Source organism: Octopus bimaculoides, chromosome 4 (genome assembly GCF_046866305.1).
Source record: "Octopus bimaculoides isolate indiv1 chromosome 4, ASM4686630v1, whole genome shotgun sequence".
NCBI classification, from domain to species: domain Eukaryota; kingdom Metazoa; phylum Mollusca; class Cephalopoda; order Octopoda; family Octopodidae; genus Octopus; species Octopus bimaculoides.
Window position 1 is genome coordinate 90,693,786 of NC_142931.1, and position 12,715 is coordinate 90,706,500.

Consider the following 12,715-nt stretch of genomic DNA (forward strand, 5'->3'; position numbering starts at 1 on the left):
ACAGAAAGGATTGAGAGGCAAAAAAAATGAAGAATCAACGGAAAAAAAACGGAGAGAAAAAATGTGTAGAGATTTCGGTTCAACATGATGAAATCACGCACACACGCACACACACACATATGCTAGGTAATAAAAACGTATAGTATATACCTGGTAGCTTACCAGTAAAGCTTGTTCCCTTTCACAGTGTTCGATGTGTATTTGTTTGAGAGAGACGGAAGATGAAATATATGAGAGTTTTTATTAATCACTACAATAGTTTCGATCCGTCAAGGGTGGGATACTTAACAACTGGTTCAGGAGCATCCTTCGTGTAGATATTTATATGTGCGAGTGTACATGCGTTATACAACCTAAGCGAAGGTATTTATACATCCATATCCGTTAACGGTTATATTTAATACTTTTTCGTTGTGTTGTGTATTCCTTTCTTTTTTGCATCTGTTATATTTTATTATTGATCTTCGATAGAAATGAAGCTATATCCTTTTCTTTACGTGAGGAATTGGTGGTAGATGGGTCGAAACAATTGTAGTGATTAATAAAAATTCTCGTATCCTCCATTTTCCATCTCTCTCTTTAACCACATATATGATTGATTGCTAAATTCACAAGTTTTTTATTCTCTCTCTGTTCATTTCCTCAAATACCTTTCTATTGAATTAGTATTATATAAAATCAACGTAATTCACTCAATCGGTTAGGGTCGTAAACCACTTGAAAGAGTTCAAAACCATAATTAAAAGTTGAAATCAATATTTTAGTTACGATATAATTTTTTATCTTTAGCATAAACAAAATTAACTTTCCTAAGGGCAACAACTATGTGTAATTTATTGTTAATTCTTTGTGAATTAAGAATTTTGCAATTCAGAATTATGCTTGCTGTTTCCCCAACTTACATTACAGAAAGTGTATCAGATGTAATTCTGAGACATATTTTAAAGTATGATTTAATAGTGACGATTGTCCACTGAAATATTTCAAAACTTAATCTAAAGATGCTAAGTGTTTGATTGACTGAATCGCTTCTTATATACTATAATCATATTTAAAGTAAAGCAATTGTATAATAAATATGCTCATCAACTATATATCAATAAAATTGTCTTCATAGTTAATTATCCTTAGCTTCACACCCATTTTCTATATATTTCCCCAACTTACATTACAGAAAGTGTATCAGATGTAATTCTGAGACATATTTTAAAGTATGATTTAATAGTGACGATTGTCCACTGAAATATTTCAAAACTTAATCTAAAGATGCTAAGTGTTTGATTGACTGAATCGCTTCTTATATACTATAATCATATTTAAAGTAAAGCAATTGTATAATAAATATGCTCATCAACTATATATCAATAAAATTGTCTTCATAGTTAATTATCCTTAGCTTCACACCCATTTTCTATATATTTTATATTTAAATTAAATAGCATGAAAGTAGTTCGAACTATGGTTGTAGAATATGAAAAGGCGAAGAAAAAATAATGTTTCTCTTAATATTGTTTTCTTTAGCTCACCCTTCTCTTACTACAACAACAACATCAGTACTAGAATTACTTCCTGCAAAAGGATCTATGCAACCTTAACTATGTAAAATCTTAAGCTTAGAAGCAACATTTATCGCTAGTTTAAATACTTCACGTCTTGGAGCTTGAGCTTTCTGAAATGCAAAAAATGTATATGCCCAGGATAGAAAGTATGTGAATTTAGTAAAATAGGTAAAAGGAATGGACTTAGGTAACTATTTCTTTCTTCGAAATTACTTTCCAATCTTATCAAAAGCATGCACCAATGATGTCCGCTCTACTTCTTAGAATTATCAGCGAAATCTCTTAAAACAGTAGATTATGTAATCCGACTAACACACTGAAAAGGCTGGAAAGTTCCTGGTCATGCAATTCAGGCTTGATATGGGATTAGAAAATTCCATGGAATTAAAATAGGTGGGATTAGGAGGCCAGATTCTGGGGCTAATGAAATCGTTGGCCTACTCCGATGACGACTGCACGACACCCTAGGTGTGTGACTTCTTCTATAACACCGGACTGACCAAAGCCTTGTGAGTGGATTTGATAGACAGAAACTGAAAGGAGCCAATTATGTATATATATATTAGGTCACCAAGTATGAAATTTGTAGAAAAGAAAAGAAATTTGATAATGTTTTATAAATACAGGGAATAGTTTTATTCATCAAAGTCTGACCCATATTGTCAGTACTCGTTTGCCATTTCAGCGGTAGCTTTCCAACCCGAAATTGTAAAAGCCTGGCAATCTAGAGTCAATAAAATCTTGGAGGGCCTGTTTTACAGCTTCGTCAGAATTAAATTTTTTCCTATCAAAAAGTTATCCAAATTCTGGAAGAAGTGGTAGTCACTGGGAACAAGATCAGGTGAGTGTGACGGATGATGGAAAACTTCAAACTCCAACTCCTGTAGTTTCGTCAATGTCATTTTTGTGATCTGTGGTCTGGTGTTGTCTTGCAATAAAATAGGAGTGGATCTGTTGACTAATCAAGACTGTTTTTTTTTCTTGTAAGTTTCTGCCTCATTTGGTCCAGCTGGCTGCAATATACTTCGGCCGAATTGATGAGCCAGGTTTAATGAAATCATAATGGATCACACCTACGTTAGACCACTAAACACACACCATCAGTTTCTTTTGATGAATTTTGCTTTTTGGACTGTGTTTTGGTGGCTCGTCTTTATCCAGCAATTGTGCTGAACGTTTGCGGTTGTTGTATTGGATCCATTTCTCATCACATGTTACAATTCAATTAAAAAATGATTCATTTTTGTGACGAGAAAGCAGCATAATCCAGGCTTCCAAACGTTACTGTTTCTGACTCGACGGTGGCTTTCAGTTCGTCATTATCCACCTTTGTTTCTGGTCGAGCGCGTTGCTCATTTGTGAGGTCAAAATTACCAGAACGAAATTTTGAAAACCAATTTGATACTGTCTGCTGTGTAATAACGTTAAAATGAAATACTCCATTAATATTCCGGGCTGTCTGTGATGCTGTATTTCCAAGAAAGAGCTCATGTTTCAAAACTGTACGAATTTCCGACTTATCCATCTCTAAACAAAAAGAGCAAAAAACGATTTATAAATACTTTATAAAGCGTAAAATGAATTAGAATAAAGAAATAAATGTGTCAGCTTTCTAAGAAAAACATAAAGATTGTCAAAATATAATAATGGCGCAAAATGAGCAGCTCAGCTGTCAAAATTTCATACTTGATGACCTAATAGATATATATATATATATATATATATATATATATATATATATATATATATATATACGCCCGCGTGTGTGTGTATGTTTGTATATGTGTATGTATCTATGTGTATCTATGTCTTTGTGTTTGTATTTGTGCTCCCCACCCCACCGCCTAACAACCGGTATCCATTTGTTTACGTCCCTGTAACATACTGGTTCGACAAAAGAGAAAACTGAATAAGTGCCAAGTTATAAAATATCAAAGCTCTTCAATACGGAGTCCCAACATGGCCGCAGTTCAATGACTGAAACAAGTAAAAGATAAAAGAAATACAATATTTATGTACTTATATATATATATATATATATATATATATATATATATTTACATATATGCATAAACATATATGTACATATGTGCGTATATACACACACGCACACACACACGCAAACACACACACTGACACTTATATATGTATATATATCCGTAAACACACATATACACGCACACGCATACATGTATGTGCGTGTGTGTGTGTGTGTGTATATATGCGTGTGGGGAATGTTCGTATGTACCAAGAGCTAGAGAAATGAATTTGATCATAGTTTGCAAGCGAAGCACATTTATGGAGCTATGTGTAAGGCTATCTAATCATGTTTTTACATATAGAAACAAATTAACGCACATTTTAGGCTAAGATAAATTACAATATTATAAATAAAATGATAAGAGAAATAACTCGAACTAATGTCAAGAATTTTGATAATTATGTTTAAAAGTGATGTTCTATGCAATATGTTCTCAATTCATCCAAATTTCCTCCTAAGATGCAGAAAATCTTGGCCAAAGATGTAATTAAAAGTTTTTCTGTACATAAAAACATACCCACTAATTTATTGACATGAGTAAACTGTACGATGATGAGGATCACGGGGTCAAATGGACTCAAATATGTTTTTAATTCTCTTTTGTCTGTAACCAAAGATCAGTTTGTCATTTCTCAAGCATTTGAATTCTGATTTTTTAAAAATTACCTCTCCTTTCTTTTAGAGTTGCTAACACATGCTGCGATGTAGGAAACATTGTTCGTCTAATTACAAATGACTCACCCCTTTCTGGCAGTCGTATTATTTCACACACGTTAAAATATGTTCTAAACACTTCACATAATCCTTCTCAGAATTACACCCCCTTATAATTCCCTCCCAGTCAAACATTTCTCATTAGTGAAAACCTACAGAATCATATACTAAACATCAACTGCATAGGTATTACTAATTTGGAAAAGCATCTAAAGGTCAAAGGAACTGCTCCTCTTTCTTGCATTATGTAAATAAAAAAAGGAATTTAAATAAAAATGAGTAGGATCACCATCAAAAACCTCTGGTTTTCTAAAATTACGAGAATATGTAATAGATTCATTGATGGCGATTAAAAATATAGATAACTTATTGTTATAAATACCTTACTAATGTTATGATGAAATAAGTAACAAAGTAATGTATTACTCATTTCAAGGCAAAACACCGACATTCCTTGTGTCTAATATGATACCAATAGCTATCTTGAATAAAGACTTATGAAAGCGGAAGTTTGGATGATTTATCATCTTTAGTAAGTTGTTTTATATGTATCTATCTGTTGGTAACAATTATAGACTATTATTCATTTTTTAAACGTTTTCTTCATTATGCAAAAACGAACAAGCTGAGATCACTGTGAGTAATCATATGACGAATATTTATGTAACATTCTCATTAGGAAAAATTCCTGGCAAAGTTCCATCACCTATCTCATCATAGTAAATAAGTACTAACGCAAATAAAGTAGTTTCGTTCATGATGATGAGGAGTTACATGCGAAATTCAATTTCCATTCCACAATGCTGGGGTTTGGTTGGCTAACAATTATAATGGGATGGGGAGTTGAGTAATAAGAATATACATATACAAATACATAAACACATGCATACATATATGCATACTTATCCACAGACACACACACTTGTACTCGAACACATACACATATATACCTACATATGAACCTACGTATAAGCATTCAATCATACAGGCATACATACAAACAACATACATACATGCTTACATACATACATACATACATACATACATACATGCATACATATTCAGTTTGGTCAGGATAAATGTTGTTATATGGCTGTGAAAAGGGGAAAAACTATAACCCAGACGAGTAACATCTCCATGAATGATTTGGCTTTTCCCCTGTATCTGACGAGGAATGTTACAGGTATCTAGGGGTGGATGAAAGCATATCTTATAATGGCACATGTAGCAACACACCTGTCACTAAAGAATATTACAGCCGAATAAAGAACATTTAAAGCTCAGAACTCTTTGCATTTAATAAAATAGTGGCCCACAATGTGTTTGAAGTGCCAGTACTCATTTGGCTGCTTGATTGGACGCTTGATGAGATATGAGCCATTGATGTCAAAACCCGAAAACAAGGTGGCAGAGGCTTAACATCGATCCAAAATGCCTTTGAACGTCGTATCATATCCCTTCAGCAACATCTTTTAACCACCAAGAGTCGAAGTCCATCCCTTAACCAAGTATGCATACATGAGGCTGATAACATCATAAAACTTGGAAGGCAGATCCTTGAGCAACACTCTTTGTCTGATAACATAGAATACATGCTCAAAATAGTCGCACAACTTTACCACAGCGTATCATCAGATAAAAGGATGAGCCTATATGAGCAGAGATTATGCATGGATATGTTAGTAGAAAGTTCCGTGATGATAGTAACATCGATCATCACAACAGTTTATTATGTACCAATAACCGGATTACTACCTCCCACTTTGAAGGGTATGCGTTTGGAATCCAGGAACAGGAAATATCAACCAAGTACCTGATGCACAAAAGGAATAGAGATGCAGGAAAAGCAGTAGAATGTATCAACCGATGCAGACTTTGTGAAGTTCACACTGAAGATATCACCCACATGATAAGCAGTTGTCCGAAAATGTCATCATGGTATTATCTGCCGATGAGACATGACGTTCTAGCAAGGACATTGTATAACGAGATCCGTCGTAAGGATAACCCAGAGGACAAAGAAATAAGAACACACAGTATGGTCGAAGTCATAGCCACTCTTAATGAAAAGGAGTATTGATGGAATGTCCGTGTGAAGACTTCAATAAAATACAAGCACAACAGACTTGATATAATGATTTGAGATAGAGAAGAGAAACTGTGTACAGTTGTGGAATTTAGCTGCCTAGCGGATGTTAACATAAAGCTGAAGATCAGTGAAAAAGAGAATACCTACTCTGAACTATTGAGAACTCTGCAGTTACTCTAACCAAAGTACAAGGTCAGCTTTATACCTGTAATTACTAGGGCACTGGGATATATAGCACACTGCATAAATACCAATTTTGAGAAATTATGCTTTACAAAACGAGAAAGGAGAAAGCTAATTCGAAGACTACAGATCCAATCCATCACTGGAACTGTAAAAATCTATAAACATTTCCAGAAGTTTAGCATTTAAATATATACGAGCATGTCTAGATAGCAACCTTATGCATGTGAATGCATACATAAAGCAAAACATAAAAATCTGCACATATACATACATACATACATATATACATACATACATACATACAAACAAAAATACCCTGTTGTTGATGTTGAAATTTTGACGAAGTAGCCTTATATCTAGGTTAGAGACCGGCACTTTCTCTATTGGTAAGGAATCTTGAAATAAAACTGAATAATTTCATACACACACACAAGCAAACACACATAAACATGCTATTTTTATCTTGTTTCTTCTCACCAGTTTGTGCTGGATACATTAGGGTGAACATGTTGTTGAATATAAATGCACCCACTTGCTACAGCTTGATGAATTCAAAGGATCTGGACAAAAGTCACATAATAATTGTATATTTTTACATAAACGCTGAATACTACTTATTTAATTTGTTTTATAAGATTCCCTTCCGCTGTAGTATATACATGGTGGTGTTACCGTACATATGTCTCTTGTTCATACTCTACTGTAACATTAATTAAATCACAAAATCAACGAATCTCAAAAGGCATTACTGCGAGGTAAGAAGTTTGGTTCCCAATCAAAATGCTTTGGGGTTCACTCCCATAGTGTGACATTTTAGGCAAATGTTTCCCATTAGAGCCATAGGGCGACCAGAGCCTTGTGAGTAGATTTCTTAGACGGAAGCTGCTCTGTATATTTTTGTCTTTTATCCTTTACTTGTGTCATGTTGGGGAATCGCTTTGAAGAATTTTTAGTCGGATAAATCGACCCCAGTACTTATGCGTTTTTAGACTGGCACTCGTTCTATCGATCTTTAATTGCCGAACCGCTAGTTAATGAAGATGTTAACACATCAACACCGATTGTCAAGCGGTGCTGGGGGACAAGCACTCACACAACCGCACACACACACACACACACACACACACACACACACACACACACACACACACACACACACACACACACACACATATGTATATACGACGGGCTTCTTTCAGTTTCCACTCAACGCTTTGGTCGGCCCGGAGCTATATAGAAGACACTTGCCCGAGGTGCCGTGTAGTGGGACTTAACCCGGTACCATGTGGTTAGGAAGCAAACTTCTTACTACATAGTCACGTCTGCACCTCTCTCTTTCTCTCTCTCTCTCTCTCTCTGTCTCTCTCTCTCTCTCTCTCTCTCTCTATATATATATATATATATATATATATATATATATATATATATATCTCTCTCTCTCACTCTCTCTCTCTCTCTCTCTGTCTCTCTCTCTCTCTCTCTCTCTCTCTCTCTCTCTCTCTCTCTCTATATATATATATATATATATATATATATATATATATATATATATATATATATATATAGAGAGAGAGAGAGAGAGAGAGAGAGAGTGAGAGAGAGAGAGATGTGTTTATGTTTGTGTCTGCGTTTATCCACCGCTACCGCTTGAAAACCAGGATTAACTTGTTGATGTCCCAGTAATTTACCGGCTCAGCTAAAGAGTCCGGTTGAATAAGCCATACTTAAAAGAAAATAATAAGGTCCATTTGGTCGGCTAAATTCTTCAAGGCGGTGCCTAAGCATAACTGCAGTCCAGTGTCTGAAACAAGTAAAAGATAGATGTATACATTCGCGTATTACTTTCGTGAAACATGTTGAAGTTATTAACATTCATTTTCATATGTACTAAGATGTCTTAAAAAATTTCATTTCCAGATTACTTTCAGCTTTTGTTTGGAAAATGTTGGAAAGTCTATAACCTTCAACTCAGACATCACTCCACTTAACATCAAATTATATCATTTTTATCGACAATATCACGTTTGAATGTATCTCTTTGTAATCTTTTATTCTTTCCCTCTTCGCTGCTCTAAATACTTTTCTTTTGACTTCATTTCGGTTCATTCTTTTGAGGATTAACGTTCTGCAAGTTAATGTTCTCTTTGTAAAATAACTGAAACACATGTTACTAGCGTATCTACTAAACCCCCACCTACCTCTATCAACCACCATTTAACTGCTGAATTTTGCTTCGTTCGCAATAGCACTGACTTGTTCTAAACTTAGACTCTCGTATGTTACGGCTAATTTCTCTCTCTCTCTCTCTCTCTCTCTCTCTCTCTCTCTCTCTCTCTCTCTCTCTTTCTCTCTCTCTCTCTCTCTCTCTTTCTTCCTCTCTCTCTCTCTTTCTCCATCTCTCTCTCCCCTCGCTATATTTACAGCTTTCTCTTCATTTGCCACCCCACTTTTCATTAACTTTACTCCCTTGTCTACATTCACCTTTTCAAGTATTCTGCTCTTTCCTCTGTTTATTTTTCCATCTTATCTACCTTATAACTTTTATTCCCCTTTCTATAATTTCTTTTGCAGCTTCTTTACACTTTCTCACTCTCACATAACCTGTAGCTCTGCAAACCTCTAAGAAAAAGCAATTTTGGCAGAACCGGCTGAGAAGAAATGTGTCTTCTTTATACAGCCTATCTAAAAGCTGTGTCACATCTCAGTGTAAATAATCAGCAAATGACAGTGATTCTTTGTTATGTAAAACAACTCTTCTAGTGTCACGATAAATCTAAAACACCCTAGTTTTTAACTGTGATTTTGTGCTGTTGAAAGTAACGAGATCATCGTGCTTCCATTAGTAATATTTTTGGAGGTGTCTAGGATCACTTGTGTTTAGTTGCCAGCAGCTCCAAAAATAGAGAAGTTTACCGAAAATTTTAAAATCTGGCACAATAATACACTTGCCTAAACTAAATTGCTGGAATTATCTCGATATTTCCAGAAAATTGCTTTTAAAAAGTTATAGAGGTTTAAAGTTTGATGATTTTCACCTAGTCAGAAAACAGGATTTGATAGCTGTCATTTTGTGCCGTGACTGCATATTTTGTCAACATTCTGAAACTAGCACACATTGTCAATATTTGTAAACAACACGTGTTATGTCTCCAGTAATTTTCTCTCATGTAAATAAATTTTATTTAGCTCTTATTTTTAACATACCTCACACCCATCAGTGTTTAATGAAAATGCGATAAACAGTACGTTACATGCGATAAACATTACAATTTTTAACAAAAAGATTTAGAAGAATTAGATTAAAATTCTCCGGTAATTATTTTTTTGTCATGTAAATAAGTGTTTATGTTAATTTAAAAGACAAAAATAATTTTAAATCTCTGAACGAGTGGTTGGCAAATAAACTTTAATTTAAAAGATTTATACAAAATTCTTATTTAGCTGTTATTTTTAGTACATCTCACAACCACCACAATGCTCAATGACAAAAAGAAACAAATATTAAACAAACAACTTAAATATATTTAATTACAATTTATATATGCTTAAAAAGGAAATATTTAACTTACGGTTTTAATTCTAAAAATATCCTCCTCTGTTTCCAATATTTCCATACCAGAAGCGAAGTCATTGGAGGTTGCTGCCATAATCACACAGAATACAGCCTCAAATTTCTTAACACGTTCTTCCCCGCAGATAAAAGACTTTTCAAAGACTGATCAGATTCGCTTGTTACTATGGCAACAGGCACGTTGAGAGACAAAAGAGTTCTCATGTTCCGCTTCTTACTCTCGAAACAGCCATGAATGTGTCTGTGGCTTACGATTGGCTAAAATTACTAAAATTTTCAAACTTTAATTACTAATGACTCTTTATTGATTTATAGCGAAAATTATTTTCACGTCATTAATTAGCCTACAAAAGAGTATCATTACACTGAATATGAAATTCATTCGAACAGAAAATTGATGCTGGCAGCCACTGGCAGCCAAACAGAAAAGATCCGGTGTCTATTCATCGGAGTAGTGCAGATTAGCTATCTAAATTGCATGAAGAGGATGTCTGTATGCAGGAGATTAAGGATGAGTAAAGAGCTGTATCATCTACATAAGAATTAATAGCGATAGTGAGCTGTACAGGAGAAAGTGTGTAGCAGGAATAACCGAACATTTGGGCAACCAGAATCGATAGAGTGTGAGTCAGAGAACTGACAAGAAGCTTCCAATCCAAGAACTGAAAGAGTACGATGCTCATAAGTAGTCAGCTTAGCCTCTGCATTCGAGGCACAATAACTTTTGATTGGAAATGATGCCACCGGTAAATCAACATGTATCGATATTCTATTCCTCTAAGGCGGTGAGCTGGCAGAATCGTTAGCACACCGTACGGAATACCATTGAGCATTTTGCCCGCCTTTACGTTCTGAGCTCAAGTTCCGCCGGGGTCAACTTTGCTTTTTATCGTTTCGGGAGTCGATAAAATAAGAACCAGTTGAACACTAGAATCGATTTAATCGACGTAACCCCTTCCCCAAATCTGCTGGCCTTCTGCCAAAATTTGAAACCGATATACTATTCTTCTGGAAGCTTAGAAACCGGTGCTTACAACACCCATCAACATATTCAAAATATCCATAGAAGAGATAATAGAGTTCAATGCGACGAATATGCCTTAATCAGTTACTGATACCACATTTGGCTTACGGTAAGAAACAGAAACATTGTGCAGAATATCCATTTGCCCTATTCTTTCATGGACTATGCCATCCTTGCTCGAGCTCCATTAATCGCTCCACAATAAAATACAAAGCACAAAAGACTGAACTACATATCATTGAAGCTTATACACCGACTACACCTACACAACGAAAAAAATACTAAAAGTGTAAAAGTACGTGGATGAGCGGAAAGCACAGTTTGTTGCTGCAGCAAATTCCAATATTTACAGAGCTTGTTAGTACATGAAAAATAAGTTCCAAACAGCCATACATATAGAATATCTATGATCACTATTACAAAAGAATAAAAAGTTTTTAATGCTTAAAATCATCCCAGATAAACAAAAAAATACTGCTGTGTCAATAGCTTCATTTAATCTTAAAGTATCGTGCACGCTACTGGTAACAGAGAAACATCAAGTGTTGAGCTATGAACAAGAGCAACAAATATTATCTACAGAAATGTTCTAGGTGTTAGAAAGATTGCAGCATATTCAGACACATTGACGCACATCCAAATATGCAGTAGCATTCTCTAATAGGCGAGGAAGTTAAAACTGGAACTACAGATGTGTAGATCCCTCCGAGTAGTTTGGCTGGCAACCTACAGACAATAGTACTGTTCCTTAAGAGCTTCCCTCAACCAGATAATATATTCATTAAACTGAAAAAAATTGCTACAAAGAAAATGTATTGCTAACATTTACACGGCTCACGAGCTAGCCACCAGTGTATATACACCGACAGAGCACAATTGAAAACTGCTTTACTAAGTTTGGGGTTAAAATCGAGTTGCTTAGAATTCGATGCATAAAAGGTACGAAAAATGGAATGTGAAAAGTTCAGCATAACGAGGTACAAATAAGCCAGTACCCAATAAAAATGAATCGCTACAGGTGAAAACAAGTGCAACATCAGAATAATTACGGGAAGATATAACATAATAGCTCAGAGGTTAGAGAATATGAACAACTGGAAATGACAAAAGGCCAAACTTCTACTTCAAATGTCTGTGTTGTCCATGCATGAAGTATACCATAGGTAAAATAACAATAATGGCTATTGAGATAAATACGTCAAAATTTTGAAGAGAGGAAATTAAATAAAAAATTAGTAGTTTCATGTTAGATTGGAAAGAAAAGCGAATTAAATCAAAGAAGGTTCACAAATGATTGGGGATTAAGGAAATAATTATAATGTTGTCTTAGCTTCTTAATTACCAACTAAAAGAAATCTCTAGTTTTCCTGTACTTTGGCAGCGTTATGCTAACTCGTATATTTCTCAGTTTAATTCCAAAACATTTTTGGGGAAGTGTAATACCTTCCTGCTTATTGCCATATTGTTTCACTTGCCCTATATTTCAGCCACCATTGTGAGATTTGAGGCGAATTCTCCTTGTAATGACATG